Source organism: Fukomys damarensis, unplaced genomic scaffold, assembly GCF_012274545.1.
Source record: "Fukomys damarensis isolate Sample0158 unplaced genomic scaffold, DMR_v1.0_HiC HiC_scaffold_12, whole genome shotgun sequence".
NCBI classification, from domain to species: domain Eukaryota; kingdom Metazoa; phylum Chordata; class Mammalia; order Rodentia; family Bathyergidae; genus Fukomys; species Fukomys damarensis.
This window is the reverse complement of record NW_022900924.1, coordinates 13,841,383-13,860,259: the sequence shown is the minus strand read 5'-3', so window position 1 is coordinate 13,860,259 and position 18,877 is coordinate 13,841,383. Positions and strand designations below refer to the sequence as shown.

Genomic DNA, 18,877 nt, shown 5'->3' with positions numbered 1-18,877 from the left:
TCTAAAAAAAAAATTTTTTTTTTTTTTTTTTTTTTTTTTTTTTTTTTTTTTTGTGTGTGTGTGTGTGCTCTGGAGTCAGGCTTCCCTCCTTTCTCCAAATCCCCGCTCTGTTTCTCCTCCAGTTTTTATCCGTGATGCCCCTGGTCCACCACCCAGGTGGCCTGGCTTGGTCTCTGCAGTCTCTAACTCAGAGCTCAATGTTTTTCACACTCCCTCAGCTTCTGGAGTCTCTCTGCTTGCCCACACTAAAAACTGATTTTGCCATCAGTCACCTCCTTGAGGTTACTTTTTCAGATGCAATTTCCTTCGAATAATCCTCTCTCCTCAAGCCATCCTCGTGACTGGGGTTCACACCTCGTCTACACCCACCTGGGCTACATTCCCCGGCCCCTGGGGTCTCTCTGTCCATCACTCCCCATGTCCTTTCTCCATGTGGACCCTACTTTTCAGAGGAGGATTTCCACTTTCTGTTTGTTCCGGAGACCTGATGTGTATCTGAGGGAGGTACTTCTGAGAAGTACCTGCCAGGGCTCTGACACATCTATGGATTCAGACTGCAGGATCACCAGCCGAGGGAGATCCTCGGTGCCGCTGGCAGAGACTTAATTGGAACAAAGCTTCAAGAGGTGTGTGGGAGTTCTACGGCCAATCTGGAAGGACTTCTCGGAGTTATGTAATACTGCAAGAAGAGAAGATTGCTGTGGGGTCCTGTGTGTGTGTGTGTGTGTGTGTGTGTGTGTGTGTGCATGTTTCCAGACTCTTTGCTTTTCTTCTTTAAGAAAAAAAAAATCTTAATACAAAGGAATGTGTGAAAGGCACAAATGTAAAAGCTCCAGGGCCTTTGGATGACTACTAAGGAATAAAAGGCCAAAATATGCTCAGTACAATTGTCTCCGTTCAAGCACTAACAAGATGGAACAAGTCTCCGAGCTCCCCGGGGATTCTGGCAGGGCAGGGCGTGGGATCATTCCTTCTCCTGAACTTCTTTATAACAAGCATCCCAATCACTATTAATTCATGAATTGCTGAGTGTGTGTAATGTGTTACCTTTGTTAATGCAAAAATAAAAGCCTCACGACGGGGAAGATGTTGCTCCAGTGCATAGACATCACACCTCTGTCTGGTGGGGCACCTGACCTCACGCGGGAGGGAGCTCAAGGAATATTTGTTAATCAGGGATGGAATCGGGGTTCCTAACTGCAACCCCAGCACCCAGCATGCTCAGGGTCTGTGATGTAAAGAAGGGGCTTGAGGCTTACTTCAGGGTCAACTGCTTATTGTCTTTGGAGGGGTATTGGATTGCATTCTGGACAGAGTGAACGTCACGTTCTGGAAACTCTGAAGTATGCTATATTTCCTGTAATATGGGGAGAGGAGAGAGAGAGAGAGAGAGAGAGAGGCAGAGACAGAAACACTCATGCATAGATCTTCTGTTTTAGCAATTATACCCTATAAATATAAAGTGGATTAATGGATTAATCCATGGATGAGTTCATAGCTGAATGAGCGATGAGGAAGTAGAGAATCCATAGGTCACTGGGGTGCACCTTTGAGAGATGCATCTTGTCCCTGTTCCCATTCTCCCCCCGCCACCCCATTCACTCACCCTCTCGCCTCTCTCTCTGCTACCCGGCTACTGCAGTGAGTAGTTTTCCTCTGTAATGGATTCTGTGTCAGCCTGTTTTTCCATGGGAGGACTGTTCAACCCAAGAAGTTCAAACTATACACTTAGCTGCAAAGGAAGCTGGAAAACCAACTCCAACTTATATCTTAGGGAGTCAGGGCTCATGATGTAAGGAATGCTCCACATAGAGGAAAGTTTTTCAAATAACGCCGGGCGGACAAAGCCACAGTGGGGTGGGGGGGGTTGTCTATATATCCACCTGTCTATATAGCCACCTGACCATTTTCCAGCAATCTAGCCATCTTTTGGGAAAGGAAGTCTGCGTTAGTCATCAGTGCTGGATTCAGCATTGAATCCAGATCTGTGTGGTTGATGGCCAACATAGAACTGAAACTCAGGAAACATTCGCCTGTTCCACCAGCAGTTCTCTTCCATTTAAACATGTCCAAACTGCTCTCTCTTCCAAGAAGTCTTTCCAACTCTGAATTTTCCTAACACACCATCAGAATGCATCTCTCTCTTTTCTTTGCTACAAGGAATTAATTTACTTTCCTCTTCTAGTATCAGTTATCTGTATTTTCAATTAGCTACACACGAGTCCATATCCTTCAGCTAGATTCTGATTTATGTTGAAAAAATTAGAAAAACTCACATCTGCACAGGGATTTATAGATATAAAGAATTTTCACAAGATTTACAGAATTTAATTCTTACAAAGACACTGGCGTCGGTTTTATTGACTCTTTTCTGTATGGATCAGAGAGCTGCTGTTCACAGAGGTAAACTGTTGGAGGTCACAAGGGTTCAGGCAGTGCAAAAGCTATTAGGCTGTGAGGTCCAGCCTTTAAATCTGGAGTTTTTCCGGTTTTTTGGTTTTTTTTTTCTTCCTGCAATAGGTTGGAAAACCAAAGATCTGCTACTGCATGAGGTTAATCTAAAAAAAATCTCTGAGGCTTAAGAGAATAAAAATTTATGTCTTGTTCATTTAAGTCCCTAATCTGTTCCAGTTTTCCCAAGGATTTTATCACTGAAAGATCCGAGGCCCAAGAACTCCCTTAGCTCAGAGCAAACCAGGCAAGCTTGTCACTCTGCTCCATCATTCAGGAAACCATGCACCTCAAAAGGTCTTCACTATTTCAACACTGCCTTCTGGCACACATAAGGGAGAGGGAACAGGAGAGCCACAGGAATAGTTTTAGTGGCCAGGTGTGGGAAAGGCTTACATCATTTCTGCCTACCCTGTGCTGGCACTGACCTTAGGGCAAGGGAAGCTGGGAAACACAGACTTCCTGTGTGCACAGGAAGAGGAAATGGTTTGAAGGCAGAGCAGGGTCATCAACCTTGCCACACTCCTCCGATGTCTCTCAGCTTGGTGCTTCCTTGTTTTAGTTTCTTTGGACTGTTTTTATGAAGATGCCTTAGACTGGAGGGCTCATAAACAACAGACATTTATTTCCCACATCTTCGGAGGCTGGGAAGTCCAAGATCAAGGTACTCACTTCCTGTTCACAGATGGCACCTTCTCTATGACTTCATGTGGTAGAAGGGGCAAGAGATCTCCCATGGGCTTCTTTTATGAGGGCATGAATCCCATTCCCAGACCTCTGCTCCCATAGACTAATCACACCCCAAAGGCCTCGCTTCCTAACACGCTTTAACTTTGGGGGTTATGATTTCAACACAGGAGGGACACAAACATTCAGACTATCACCTCAATAGCTTCCAGTATGGCCTCTTGTAGTCTGATGGGTAAGAAGTGTCCTTTTTAAATATAACTTTTATCGTGCCTTGTTCTTTCTAATAATTAAGTGATTCACAATATTCTGGAAAATACAGAAAGTATAGCTAAGGAAAAGATTAAAAATGAAGTCACCTTACATTTCCCTAATACAGTGTCATACACATACAGTGGACCAGAGTTACCACTGGCCTGACAAATGAACAACTTGGGTTACGACCAGAATTTTAGTTTTAACTTACGAACAAAGTCTTGAGTTACAACATGAATGCCAGCCACTTGTACTTCCAGATAGTCTCAGATTCACCCTTAAAGAGTTCTGGAAGGCACATTACAACATCCTTTCCCATGTGGGGCTGCGAAATCCTGGGCCAATGTCTTTCTAAGGACTCTGAGGTCTACCTGTGTACAGGAGAGAGACTTTGAAGGTTGTGTAGAGGAGCCTGAGCCTTCAACTAACCAATTTGAGTGATAACCAGCCCTCATGAATGAACCAAGTTCGTAAGTCAAGGGTCCACTGTATCTTTGTGTATTCTTTTTTTTTTCTATGTATGTGACCATTCATTTTTCTACAATAAATAGCATGACATGCTTATTAATTTAAATCTGGAGTTAAATCTGAAATCCTATTTCCTTCCATCTATAAGCTTTTGGGAACACCTTTCCATAATTATATGCACTTCATAATGGTGGGGCATGGTTTTGGGCTGGGGATTTAGCTCAGTGTTGCTGTCACCTGCCTAGCAAGTGCAAGGTTCTGAGTTCGATCCCTGATACCCCACCCAATGTCATTTTGAGGGGACATTAGCATAATAGTTAAGAGGATGACCTCTGGAGCCAGGACCCCAGGTCCAAATGTCACCCTCCCTAGAACCAGGTTTTACTGGTTTGCCTTGAGAAGTCAGAGCACCCTCTGCCCCTCTACCCCTCTGCCCTAACCCTTCTCTTGGGATCAGAGGACTGCTGGGGGAGGATGTATTCTTTTGAAGAACTTACGTCCCCTTCTAAAGAGACCTATGGAGTCCTACCACCTCCACCACCTCTGGGGTGAAGACACAGGAAGAAGGCTCCCACTCTGTACAGGAAGTGGACCTTTACCAGACACTGCATTAATATGATCTTGGATGTCCCAGCCTTCACATATCTGGAGCACCTGAATATCCTGCTCCTGTCACCCCAAGTCTGCTTCCAGAGCCCGTCCTGGCCTTGCTATGGGCCTCCACTGGGTGCAGCCCTAGAGCTGAGGGGTGTTCAGGGCACACTGTGCAGGAGGAGGGCGTTCACATGGCCTGTCACAGTGCAGGACAGAACTGGACCTGAGAAGGGGCAGGGATGTGGCACTGGGTATAGCTGGTTTGTACCGTGTCACCATAGCCAGGGACAGAATCCCTAGTCTGTGTGCTTGCCATCCAGACCTGGCCTTCCAGCTCTTTGCAAAAGCAAGCTTTTCCACATGGGAATAGAAAAAGTCTTATTTAACTGTCGATGAGCTTGACCTGTAACATTTCAAATGGTTTGTACACCTCTGCTTGTTTTCTTGTCCTTGGTTCGGTGAATATTAAGCATAAGATCACAGGCTCAGGGTACAAGCTGAGTAGCTTTGGGCAAGTTGCTTAAGCCTTCTGTGACTCAGTTAACTCTAAAGTGGGCAAAATAATCATTCCAGCTTGGAGTCATGGCACTCACCTGTAATTCTAGCACTCTGGGAGGCTGAGGCAGGAGGACCCCGAGTTTGAGTTCTGCTTGGACAACTTAGTGGGACTCTGTCTCAAAATTTAAAGGAAAAAGAGAAGATTGTGGTATGGAGAAGTTGCTTGGTGCAAAGGCCCTCGGTTCAGTCCCCAGTGCTGAAAAAAAAAAAAAGTTGCAATCTCCAAAAAGTTGGTGAGAATGAGATGAGTTATTGTGCACAAAATGATTTCCTAAAATGGCTTCTGGTACATGGCAAACACTAAATATTGGACATCATAATTGTTATTATTTCATTATTAGTCTATTTTGTTAAATATTAGACTGCTCCCAGTTTTGCAGACCTAAACAATAACCAAGTAAGCACCTTTTAAAATGAGTATCTGTACATGTCCATAATTATTTCTTTAGGGAAGAAAACATTTGCTAGACAGGAAATGTTAGGGTCAAAGAGGGTGCACATTTTAAAGTCTTTTGATATGCTAATGAATTGCTTCTAGAATTAAATTGGCTGAACATATTATTCATTAGTCATAAGTCCCTAACTGTTGAGGGTTTCCATACTAAATTATCTAGGTTGTTAGTGACATTTTCAAACTTTAACTCTTAGTGGGACAAAATAAGTCCCTGAATGAAAAGCTGGATTAACCCAAACAAAAACTAATTAATAGCAGTCTGCTAGCCCAGAAAATCAAAGCATATAATGAAGTCAAATGTAAAGCCCAGAAAGAAGGTCTTTGGCTGACGGGTGACTGTGTTCAGCACGGGCTGCATTCTTCAGATCTTTTCCTTTCCTTGAACAAGCTGGGGCTGAAAGGTTTTGTCTCACCACCACCCCCCCAGCCCTCTCCCGGTGTCTCTCATGGCCTTTCTGCAGGAGAATTTCCATCCCACGCACAGGGGCTTTCTGGGATCAGGTCGCTCATCTTCCCCTGGAGAAATCAGCGTGCTCCTGCGGCTTATGGTCAGCCCCTGGCAGCTGGAGATGCAGGGAGGTGGCGGCAGCAGGTGGCGTTGGGGGGCAGGTGTTACTTCCCCTTGGAAATGAGCTCTGCAAAGGTGACAGAAGCCAGAGGAGTCAGGGTTGGGGTTTAGTTACCCCAGAACCCCCAGGGGGACAATATATCGGACGGATCTTCATCTGATGTTTGACATGTCTAATTTCCACCTGTTCCAAGCTTGGGGAACTGGGAAACCTGAACAGGTGTCTGGACTCACTCCGTGCCCCACCTTGCTCCGCACCCCAGAAACTGACCTGCATGAGCTGCCTTAACCTGCTGGAGAATGCAGGCAGGGAGGAGATGAAAGTTGGGGTGCCGCCTCCTGGCCAGGCGGCACCTTGGTAATGGCTGCCTTTCTCTAGAGAAGGCCACGGCTGCAGTGCTACTACAGCTTCAGGTCCTGAAGACCTTGCGGGTCTGAGAGTGCTGGGTGTTGTGTCCCTGTTTCTGCAGAAGTTTCTGCCCCATTGCTAGTTCGCTTCTTTGAACTTTGCCCACAAGGTCAGGCATAAACTCTTCCCTTTGGAGTGTGCCGGTTCCTGCCAGAACTCTTGTGTAAGACAAGAGTTCTGTAAATTTGGCCAGTTTCCAGAAGGGGGCCAACAGCGGCCTCTCACGGTATAATCAAGGGGCAGCTGAACTTAGTGGTGAGGAATTTGCACTCTAGAATCTAAGAGATTGAAGACCTGACTCATGTATTTACTCGGTACCTGTGTGTCTTGCACCTGTAGCTTTCTCTCTCTGACCCTCAGTTTCTTCCTCTCTACAATGGGGTTAATAGTGCTGCTATCTTCTTGGGTTGCTTTGATGAGCCAGTGAATGTTGCCTCTTATGTACCTAGAATGTAACTATCGCAGTTGTTATCTGTTCCTTCTCTGCTGCTCATATTGTCTTGAGTCTCCTATGGGATGGCTTGATTGGCTGAAGGCTGAAAGGGGGGAACAGTCAGGTACAGCCTATCAATGCTGCCCCATGTCAACCCTACAGTCTGGTGACGTCAGGGTGTTCAGATTTCTCATCAGATTTCTAATCCAGTGGTAGGTGAGTATGAAAGGCTGGGAACAAACCCAAGACCTCCAATGAGGGAGTCTCAAAGGTACCAGAATTTCCTTTTCCTCACATTGTAGAGCAGCACGGGTTCTAGCACAGAAGAATTAGCCCTCATTCCTCTCACTACAGAGAAAGATCCTGTGGCCACTGTGATTCCCTAAGGGGCCACTGTGGGTGGTCATAGGTTGTGAGTGAGAAGGGAAATTTGGAGGTCCTAAGCCAACTTCAGACCCAATTCGTTACATTTACCAACAATAACAGAGAAGGTAGAAAGGAATGTATCCGTTCCTTTAACTGAGATCTCCTCCAAAGTATTGTTTAATCCAGGTGTCATAGAATCCCCAGGCCCTCTTTCCACCCAGCCCTCAGACAGAGTTCCTCTTCGAGGTAAGCATGATGGCCCCCAGGGTCCACATTCTCCTGCTTAAAGCCTCCATCTTTCTAGAAGTGCTGGGAGAGCCCGGATTGCAGGTAAGCTTCCACTAGTGTAGCGGTAGGAGAAGGGGGTTGTTGATTCCACATAAACCACATGAAATAAGCTTCCAGGAGAGAGGGAGAGGGAGAGAGAGAGAGAGAGAGAGAGAGAGAGAGAGAGAGAGAGAGATTCCCAGGTCAGTGGAGTGATACTCTAAAGATAAAAATGTTAGTAGTCAGTCCATTAGGGGGAACTCCAGGCTCCTTTACTGGAAAGCAGTTCTGGTGTGGACCACTTCGTGAAGTCAGTGTGGACCCCACGAGGTCAGGGTGTACCCCCCAAACAAGACTCACTTCAGATGCCACAACATGTGACTTCCCCTATTGAAAATTCAGAGGGACCCGTGACTTCCTCGCACTTGACATTGCACTGGAATGACGCACAGAGTCCAGGAAAGGGCGACCCTTACAGCTTTATTACAAAGGATGTGAATCAGGACTGGTCAAAGAAAGAGATATACAGGACGATCTCCTTCAGGGTCCCATAGGCAGAGTCCCCACGCCTTTTCCCCTGGACTCCAGCATTCTTCCTTTTTAATGCATCGACGCGCTCACCCCCAGAAAGCTTCACTGAATTTTGGCATCCAGAGTTTTTATTCGGGTTACACCGCATAAGCACAATTGATGGAATCACTAGCCACGTGGCTGAACTTGACCTTCAGCTGCCTTCCACTCCCAGCTGGCCAAGTTGGCTGGAGATCTCAACCCCCACTGCATGGTTGGTCCTACTGGTCGACCAGGCTCTATCCAGGACTCATGAATAACAAAGACAATCTTATTGCTCTGGAAATTCCAAATAACTCGGAAGGAACAGGGGACAAAAGCCAGCCCAATTCTGCATTTCATATGAAATTTCTATACGAAAGCATTGTAATACCTTCTTAAAAATAAAGACGCTGTGAATATTTTAATACACACAAGATCTGAGCTCTTCTTCCCTTGAGTCCATGACTGACTGACTGATGTTTGAGACGGCATCTTGCTGTGTAAACCAGGCTGACTTCAAACTCATGAGGTTCCTGCCTCAGCTCCCCAAGTGCTGTGATTACAGGTGAGTGTCACCGTGCCCGGCTCAAGTTTAATTTTTTTCGTACACTACCCCAAAGGCTGCTGCCTCTAATGAGAAGCCTGATTTGCTTCAGCTGCCTTAGTGAGCTGTATTGCCAATGGACAAGCTCTAGTTGTTCTATGCCAGATCCTTTGTTCTTATAAAGGGTCCTGGGAGTTGTAGACCCAGTTCTGCCCAGGAAGGAAAATGGGATGGTTGACTTCACCTCTATAGGCTAAGTTTCTTCATCCTAAAGACAGGTGGGCCTGGACCAGAGACCTCAGAGTATCCTGCAAGATCTAAAAGTGTCAGAACTCACTGGTGCCAACTTTGCAATGTGGAGGTGACATTTACCCTTGGGACAGACCTGGGGAAATTAATCACACCTTCCCACAAGGGAAATCTACACCCAGAAACTTGTTCTTTGATTTGCCTGTTCACAAACACTGCCTGAACACTTGGACATGCCAGGCACTGCATTAGATGTTAGGGATATAGAAAAGAAGGGCAGATTTTCAGTCTAGCCTCATGGGGCTTGAGAAAGTTGAAGACAGACACTAAATCCATGATAAAGGAAGCAAACGAGGTAGGGCATAAGGCAGAGGGGCTTCACCTTGTCAGCATCAGGGACGAAGTGGAATTTAGGCTGGAATTTAAAGGATTAAAACAAACAACTCAAGCAGGCCGACAGTGGAAGGGCCGCAAGAGTGCTGCAGACAGAGAAACAGATCCCTGTTAGAAGCCAAAACTTGCCTCATCAAAGCCATCCCAGGGGGCTGGGGGTGTGACTCAGTGGTACAGCGCTTGCCTCGTATGTGCAAGGCCCTGGATTCCATCCCTGGCAGAGAGAAATGAAACATCTATCCCTAGATGACTTGCCTAGCTTAATCCAACCTTCATATTTTCCAGCTGGATGAAGATATATTATTTCTTTAATTAAAATTTAAGCATGTTAAGGGCAAGGTCGAAGGATGTTTCTAAATCCTACTACCAGGATGTTTCTAAATCCTACTACCCAATGCTAGATATACTTCAGTTTCTCAATAAATTCCATTTAACAAATGCTTAATTTGTTAATTTTTTGGTAGTTAATTAGTTTGCAGGTATCAAGGCTGCACAAATTGGAGCACTTAGTATGGGTCAAGCACTGTTTTAACTGGTAATATATTATTTAATCCTATTAATAAATGGTAAATAGCAATTGTTAATATATCAAGTAATAGTGATGTCCTTGTCAAGGTCATGTTGACTTGGGGGAGGAGCCAACTGTCGCTTGGTGCCAGCTCTGGTCCGGAGGTGGATGAGGACACCCTGTCAAGGTTTTACGAACCTGTCTTTCTTCTGGCACCTTTGTTTTGATCACACCTTGTAAAGACACTAAGAGAGGATTTCAAGAGGAGCTTCAGAAAAATGACAAGAACGATGTGATACGTGTGCTGAAAGTATGCGGGAGTATTCTGAAGGGGAAGAATGACAAGGTTATCTTTCACTGAAGTAAATTTTTAAAAAGTGGAAACACTCAGTGTAACTTTTCATCATCCTTTGTATGTTGGAGAAGGAGATAAGTGAGATCTCATCTTTTAACTCAAGGTACTTAAAACTGGACCCTGTGATGCGCAAATGCTTGGTTTGCATATTCGCGTTTAACTTTCAAAGGAGCCTCAGACATAGGTATTACTATACCATGTATTGGAGCTGAGGTGCAGAGAACTGAAGCAAGTTGCCCAAACTCGCCCGGCCAGGGGGCAGAAGGTGTGCCCAGCCCGCTGCACTCTGTCCACTTGAAGGCCAGGGCACACACAGCCGGAGAGGATGCAGCCCTGGGAAGATGGTAAAGGAGGTTGGCGTTGCATACACCGTGAGGCCCGATGTCCAGAGAGACCCTTGGCTGGGTCCAGACATGTCTGGAGCCATGGAGGTATCTGCCTGGTCGATAAGTTTTCCAGCTCTCAGACAGACACCCGATGCCTCCCCCTCCTCTGGCTCCAAGAGGAGCAAAGACTTTCACACTAAAGGGAGGTGGAGACCGTTCTTATCTTGACACTTCAAAGAAAGCCTCCCCTTGACATCTTCCTGCCCTGCATGGTGTGGTGATGAAGGGCTTGTCTCCTCCCTTTGATCCGGGGCAAGCGGGCAATTCCTATCCTTCCAGGCTTGAGGAATGCTGGGCCTCACGGCTTTGCTGCTTGATTCCTGTAACATTTACAGCACAAATGGCTCCAGTGCGTATTCAGTTTTACCCACAGTACACGGAAAGGGGTAAAGAGCAGATTTTAGGAACCAGAGGAACTCTGCGTATGGTGGTGACATCCGAACTCTTCACCCACTTGGACAGTTCTGATGCTGTCACTCTGAACTGCTTTTCTCACCCACGCTCCGGTTCTGGTACCTCTCCCGTCAACGCGTAGTTCCTTATGCGGGTGCCAGGTGGCCTTCTGATAGCCCCTCTACCGATAGCTGCAGACGCATGTTAAAAGCAATGCACGTCAACAGTGAAATTTGCAAATCCAATTTCAAGGGGGGCCCAGGCCTCCAAAAACCATGCCTGGATTTCTTAGGGGACCGTGGACTGAGGTTAGGGATGCCTGGCTCTTCAGAGCTGCGGTTACCTGTGATGTCCTGGAGTCAGGCAGACCCGAGTTGGAATGCTTGCTATGGCCTTTTCTTCCTGCTACAGTCAAAGTACTTAACCTCCAGGAGTCTCAGTTTGTCCGCCTATACAATGGGCACCCTCGTAGCCCATGCCTCACACAGTTGCTGGGAGGATTCCGTGCATCAACATGAGCAATGTTCAGCACACGGGTGTTGGGTCACAGCTCCACCCGCGTGATATGACTTCTGGCCTGACTGATGATGCCCCAGCTAAGAGATCCTGAGGAGAAGAGAAACTGTACTCTCCAGCCTTGGGTTTCGCTTCTCCCGCCTGGACAGAGTCTATCCAGGATCCACCAAGGGAGAAGGAAGGACAGGCTGCGTCGTCCACAGAGGCCACGCAGGCGTAGCACTCTGGGTGTGGAGCTGTGCTGGACTCGAGTGGGCGAGGTCTCCCAACTTGAGCAGGGTTCCCCTGATACATCAGAAAGATACACTGAAGAGAGCTCGCTTTGGGCTGTGTCCCTCGCCCCAGATAATTCCGCGGAGTTGGGATTTCAGAAAGTTCATCCATTTGAACTCAGACTAAAGGTTGCTCTTTGTCTTGAGCTCCTGGAAGGAGGAGATAAGAGAGATATGAAGGCAACCTCTTTTTTTTTTTTTGTACTGGGGATTGAACTCGGGTCCTTGCTCTTGCAGGGCAGGCCACCGAACCGCTGAGCTAAATCCCTGGTCCAAGGCAGCCTCTTGAACTGCATCAGAGAGGGAAGAGGGACTTAAATATTCACCAATGCATTTATCTGAGGCCTTGATGCCTACTCAGCACAGCTGAGCAATGCAAGAGAAGGTCACAAAGAGAAGATGCAGGTGGAGAAACAAAAATGACCAGGAAAGACAACCTCAGATCCCAAAGGATCCCAAAGACGTGCCTAGCCCAACATTTCTTTAACAGGCATTGTTGTGGAGCCTGGGTAAACTGGAACAGACAAGGGCCTAGCCCCGAGGAGCTCCCAGAATGAGACCAAAGCAGCACTTGTAGCAGGCATTGAGCCGCCCACCTGGGTGCATCTGTTTGGTCAATAAATGTGCACCTCCTGGTGCCTCATGTTGAGACTAAGACCGTTTTCTTTCCTTGGCTTCTTGGACCGGGATGGAGTCCTTTTATCTCTGTTATGAATGCATGAGGGACGATAAACAGGGTGAAAAAAAAAGAAATTCACAGAAGACTAGAAAAGCCAGCCAGGTGAGGACAGAGGGAGCTGTCAGCCGACAAAATTTAGAGGACCCTGATCCCTTCAGTTTCACAAAGATCCAGTTTCACCATCCACATCGTTACGAGACAGCTGCCTGGGGTTGCAGGTTAATTTATGACTTGGAGATTGCTGCCTGTGGCATAATTCACCTCGTGAAGTAAGGCCTAGGTCAATATATGTTTAAGTAAAAAGGTTCTGGAGAGCCCCAAGGGGCTAAGCTGGGAAAGCAACCTCCTGTTGCCAAGAAAGGCGATGCCTCAAGAAGCCAGGGTCGATGGGAGGTGGGCGGGAGGGGAGGAGGTGAGAATCACCTGCGCTGTCCACAGAAACGTTTTCGGCCCAGCTACGGCTTGGAAGTAAGGCAGGAACTAGTGCGGCCAAAGGACCAGACTCACTCTTGTCTTTCACTTAATTGGCGTAATGCACTTAGACAATGGCGTGGATTTAAGCGTATATGGCTTTTCCGTACTTAATAATATGTGAAAGGTACCAAAGGGCAAGTGACAGCGTCACAAACGCAGGGACTTGTGCGTCCACACCTGATGTCCATCTGCCTGTCTTCCCATAGAGGCATAGCTGTCTATTGATACAAGTAAGCAGAACTTTCACTTACGCTGCTTTGATTGATTTCTTAGTGATTAGTCTTTAGGTGGACATAAAAAGTTTGTATTATTGATACATTGTACACATACACTAGTTATCGATAGCTAGATTAGAAAAGTACCACACTGAGGGCTTTCAGGGTATCGTGCCTGACTGCCCGCAACTCTGCAAACCATACTGAATTAGCCGCATTCCACAGATGCAGAAACTGGGGCTCAGAGAGTTTTGCCCGCACTTACCTTCTCTGGGTCTTCATTTTCCCATCCGCGTGAGGCACGTGATGGTGTCCGGTATCCACCGGAGCGCCTTTCAGAGTCTCAGCTCCTCCCCCGAAGCGGGCTGTGTGGGGAAGGAAGGTCACAGGGTACTAGAGAGAGACAGCCAGGTGCAAGCAGGCTCTGGATGCGAGTAGGAGCCAGCGGTTTTCCCAGGAATTGCCTCACCTCGTTTCGGAACCACAGGCTCCAATAACCTTTTGACTTTGGGGCAGTCCCAGAAAACCCTGTGGGCGATGAAGCCGGTACAATCGAAGCTTATCTTTACTATGTGCTCCAGGACCAGAAACGAAGCATCTTCCCTGCTGGCCGAGAGACCTATTTTTAAAAGGTTAATTAGAGAAGAGAGGCAATAAGGGTGAAGTGGGCAGGTACTATGAGTCCACTCGGCAGAAGGGCGCACTGCCGTACAAAGCTTGCATCACCCGAGTTGCAAACCCGTGCACTTTCCGCACCCAGCTTCATCCCGGGATCAGAGTCTCCGGGTCTTCCTTCGTCACCGTGACTCTGGAGGTCCTTCTGATTTCTAGATATTTCAGCTGGCAGCACTTTAATGCTTTCCATGTAGGTACTCTTCTCAGAAGTTTCGGCAACCAGGAGTCCAACAGCATCTCCGTAAGCCAAGCGTCTTACACTCAATGCATTGGGTTGCTAAAATTTGGAAAAGGCAGCCCGAGCTGTGAAGGAACACAGCTGACCCACGCCTGCTATGTAAACACCAGAGCACCAGGCAACATCCCTTCTGCCTGGTCTTCTGAGGGAGCTGGGAGATAAGGTAAACATTTACTCAGGAGTAACATTTCCCACCCAAGACTGGCTCGCTGCTGGGTTTTCCAGACTTGGTAAAGATAAAAGCAAGACGCCAGGTAAGTTTCAGTAAGTGATGACTACGTTTTTAGGGTTAGGGTAGTCCAAGCAACATGTGGGGTGTACTGACACTAAACATACTGGTTTGTCCTTTAGCAGAAATGCGGGTTTAACCGGGTGTTATCTGGCAGCCAGAACTGGATCAGGAAGAAATGATAGAAGAGAGGTAAAGTACAGAAGATTAAGCAGACTCACCCCACGTGTTTCAAGTTGGACATCCTGAGCAGTACGGTCACCACACTCACGAAATCGCTGTCGGGGCTCTGAAAAGAGCCAGCCCCGAAGAGCAATTCTAGGCTCGAAGCCCTGGTGAGCGCCGGGTAGAGCATGCGCACTGCGAACCCCACGAGACGGTGGACACCACGACTGGCCCCGTTTCGCAGAAGGGGAAGCTGAGATCGGGACGGCTTGTTGGGCACTTTACTTCTCCAAATTCCTTCCAAATCCGTATCGAGGTTCTGACTGCGGCTTTGACCTAACGAAAGTTCCGCTGAGCCAGATTGAGACAAATTGCATCTCTTTAATAGGTTTCCCTGGACGAATCACCCCAGAGCCAGAAAAGCAGGAAGGATGGGAGGGAAGTCAGGGCTTTCCGTAGAGTTTGAGCGAGTCGCTTCCTCTCTCAGTGCCTCAGTGTGGCGTCTGGGAGTCAAAGGGGGGACTCCGGCCACCCCCAAAGTCCTTTCCCCCAGGACGTTGTCCGCTGCGAGCTTCGGGCTCCTAGCCCTGCCTCCCGCACCCAGCATTTTGGGCGATGCAACAGGCAGCAGCTCAGATCCCATCACAGAGATCCCGCTTTGTCTCCGACCTTAAAAAGGCCTCGCTGCTCGTCTCCCTGGGCCTGACCTGTCCTGTTAGCAGCCGGAGACGTGGATATTTACCTGTAACAAAGCTCCCTGAGCTCCTCAGAGAAAAAGCTTCGCATTAGCAAAGCTTAAAGCAGGTTTCGTTTTTAAGTGAACCAGTAAAGCACCTTGGCTTTGTGTTTTTCTGTCTCTCTGTTTCTTCCTGCTCCTCTCCCCACACTCTAGAGAGGCGTTAGGACTCGCTTGTCCTCCCGAGCTCTCTGGGTCCACTCACTGGTTTGTGTCTGAACTTAAGTAGGTCTTGCTTCCAGACGAGTGTTTTCCCAATTCCTCAGTTCATTTCTCAGTGACTTGAGGATCGGTCATTTCTGTGAAGCACCTAACCATTGTGCCTGTGAAGCCATTAAGCCCAACACTTATTATTTATGCCCCAACAAATTACTACTGTTTGGAAAAGATAATACACATAGAAAAAGAAATTATTATAGTTTCACACTTACATAAGTGGAGTTACCTACGAACGGGATGTCTGGGATTTAAGAGCCATGCACTTGTCAAAACTTGAAACGAGAGTCGTCGCCAGCACTGTAACCCCTTGTTCCACACTGATTCACATGAGACGCTGTACTTTTTTCTTTTCTTTCTTTCCTTCTTTTCTTCCTCCCTTCTTTCCTTTCATCTTTCCCTCTTTTCTCCTGCTTTCTTTTTCTCTTTCTTTCTTTCTTCCTTTCTGTCTCATTTTTTCTTTTTCTCTCTGCCCTTCCCTCTTTCTTTTCTTTTTTCCCTCTGTTTATCTTTTTCTTATCTTTATTCTCTCTCTCTCTCTCTCTCTCTCTCTCTCTCTCTCTCTCTCTCTCCTTTTTTTGTCTCTCTGTCTCTTTTCTTTCTTTTACATCCAACTTCAAAAATCCAGCTTCTCAAGACACAGTATAATCTCTACTAATGCAGTGGGACAATGTAAGGGGAGCTAATCTCATGTGCTCTCACTGAATACAGCAAAAATCCCTAGGCTGCACAGGGGGCAGGCTCTGAAAGGTGGGGAAAGGGAGCTGAAATCTCAGCCACCCGTATATCCACATCTGGGCATCGGAGTAGCCCACAGCCCAGGAATACCAATGAATGAAGGCTCAGACAAAGAAACGAAAGAACAAAAAACAAACAAGCAACTTTTTTTTTTTTCTCTCTCTCTCTCTCTCTCTCTCTCTCTCTCTCTCTCTCTCTCTCCTTTTTTTGTCTCTCTGTCTCTTTTCTTTCTTTTACATCCAACTTCAAAAATCCAGCTTCTCAAGACACAGTATAATCTCTACTAATGCAGTGGGACAATGTAAGGGGAGCTAATCTCATGTGCTCTCACTGAATACAGCAAAAATCCCTAGGCTGCACAGGGGGCAGGCTCTGAAAGGTGGGGAAAGGGAGCTGAAATCTCAGCCACCCGTATATCCACATCTGGGCATCGGAGTAGCCCACAGCCCAGGAATACCAATGAATGAAGGCTCAGACAAAGAAACGAAAGAACAAAAAACAAACAAGCAACTCCAAGGAAATCTTGCTTTCTCCAGTGAAAGGGCTGGGAAACTGTCTCAGCCTTTTTGACCACACCTGCTCTATCCAGTCTGCATTGACGTCCATTCAAGAAGCTACTTCCCTTCCATCTTCCTACCCGAGGCTGCCAAAAATGTGGGGCCCCCCTCACCCACCCACACGTGTGGGAGCTCCCTTCTCTCCCAGTAATGCTGTGGGCCTCTGGGGCTGGGCGCCGCTGATCTTCCCTGTCCTGTGTTCATGCTGGTGGGGACCCTGCCCCTCTCACCCTCCTTGGTCACCATGACAACAGAAACCACGGGGAAGGACTGCCAGTGACAGGGTCCAGACAGACAGTGAGGAGGGCTAAAGACTACTTACGAAGTGGGAGCCAATCAATGGACCATTCTGTATCTGAGCCTTGCCTTCCTCCCAAGCAGCGCTGCATGGAGATAACAAGAATCCACAGGAAAACGCAAGTGGGTTAGAGCTAACCCGAGGTGAATGCCACGTGGGCGTCCTCTTAGCTTCTAGGTAGCTCTCTGGATATCGGGATAACAGTGCAGGGGATTTGAAAACTAACTCGCCTTTCAAGCCACAGCCCACAAAAGTCACCCCGAATGCTACTGTACCCAGCACTAGAATAGCGCCTGCGACACAGTAGAAGCTCAATAAATATTTCCTGAATAAATGCCAAAAGAGGAAACTGAGCCCAAATAAGATATAAGGGAAGAGAGAGGACTGGAGACTCACAGCTCAGGGAGACTGAAGCAAAGCTAATTGTGCTTGATTTGTTTGCTTCTTTTCACAGTTAATGCCAATAATAACAGCAGTAATCACCAGCACTGATGATAATTGTCAGTGTTTTCCGTACATGGTAATCACTTCCTCTCCTTCATTGCTTTTGCCACAGTGCAAACTGTACCTATGATCACAACGCTGTTTGCTCTTCAGGAGAGAAGACACCTTCTCTGCTACCTGACCTTCACATCTGGAAGGCAGTTTTCCACCCACCGGGATCACCCCACTCTGATCTGGGAGGCAGAGGTATTCGTCGCCATCGGTCCATTTTAAAGGAGGAGAAGCAGAGATCACAGAAGGTGAATGACTGATGTAGGCGGCTTCTAAGTAACAGAACCCAGAAGTTTTTCTAGAAAAGTGATTCTCCTAACAGAAACTATGGCATATTTTAAATGTTTACACCTGGGAACTAAAATATTTACACAAATGTGCCACACGGGACAATCATGGTATGTACAAAACAATCAGTCTGTGTGTACAGCAAATGTTTAGAGAAGCCACCATGTCTGTTCAAAGTTACATAAAATCAGCACATCTGTGTGGGTCTGTGTTGAAACTCATGGAAGACAGTGTCCCAGTCGAAATAGGAGGTATTTTTATTGAAGTGTAACTGCATTCAGTACAATGCATAAACCTCCAGTTTCCAGTCTGAGGCCTTCCGACGAGTGTAGACGCCCATCTGACCGACTTCCTAATCAAGATTTAAAGTCTCACCACCACCTCCCCAAGTTCCTCTCCTTTTCTAGCCTCTCCCCCGCCTCCTGCCTCCAAAGGCTCTCACCTCCCTGACTTGTGTTCCCAGACTGGTTTTGCTTCACTCTGAACTTCATGAAAATGGAACCCAAGAATGCGGGCTCTTTTGGGTGCTGGATTCTCACCCTCAGCCAGGAGTGTTGAAAAAACCAGCTGTTATTGGAAGGGCTTTGTGTTAAATGTGTGTGGCGCTCTGTATATTTGTCGCATCATTATCCAAAGGGAGCCCAAATGACCTTAATTAAAAATAATGCAAAACTAGATCCTATAGTTGACACGCCGATGATGAACGGGTATCTGAGAAACGCTGAATTTCTAGCACCATCCTGATGGACCCAAAGCCGCTCACCCCGATGCTTGACTCTTGTCCATTTCCTAGCTCAGTGACGAGGTGATAAACCAACGCCCCAGTTTCCCCATTTGATGAATGGATATGAATATGAATGGATGCCCCTTGACAGACGCATCTCCAGGGTCGCTAAAGAGAAGGAGCTTACTTTCATCAAGTACCCACTTTTTGCAAAGAGTCCAATGCCGTATTTTACACTTGTTTATTTGATATTTCCGATAACCTTAGGTAGATGATTAGGTATTAGCTCCTTCTATTTTTATAGATCTTATTTCTAAGAAAAAGTCTACCATGCTTCAGCTCCTTATTATGTATCAGGGAGAAAGGTTCAAAGATCACCGTAAGTCCTGTGCCATTCCTTCTACTGAGAGGTAGGGTAGAAACTCACATCCACTTCTGCTGAAAGGAGAGAGGGTGGTGGCCTGGGCTCGCT

General features: G+C 47.0%; 1 long non-coding RNA gene across 1 annotated transcript; it reads right to left on the bottom strand.

The window, feature by feature from the left end:
• Positions 1–5,568: 5,568 nt before the first annotated feature.
• LOC109117405 lies at positions 5,569–6,527 on the bottom strand. The gene is made up of 2 exons (XR_002024707.1): positions 6,307–6,527; positions 5,569–6,102 (listed from the first exon to the last, which is right to left on the bottom strand). It is a non-coding gene; the product is annotated as an uncharacterized LOC109117405 (long non-coding RNA).
• Between the last annotated feature and the right edge of the window lie 12,350 nt (positions 6,528–18,877).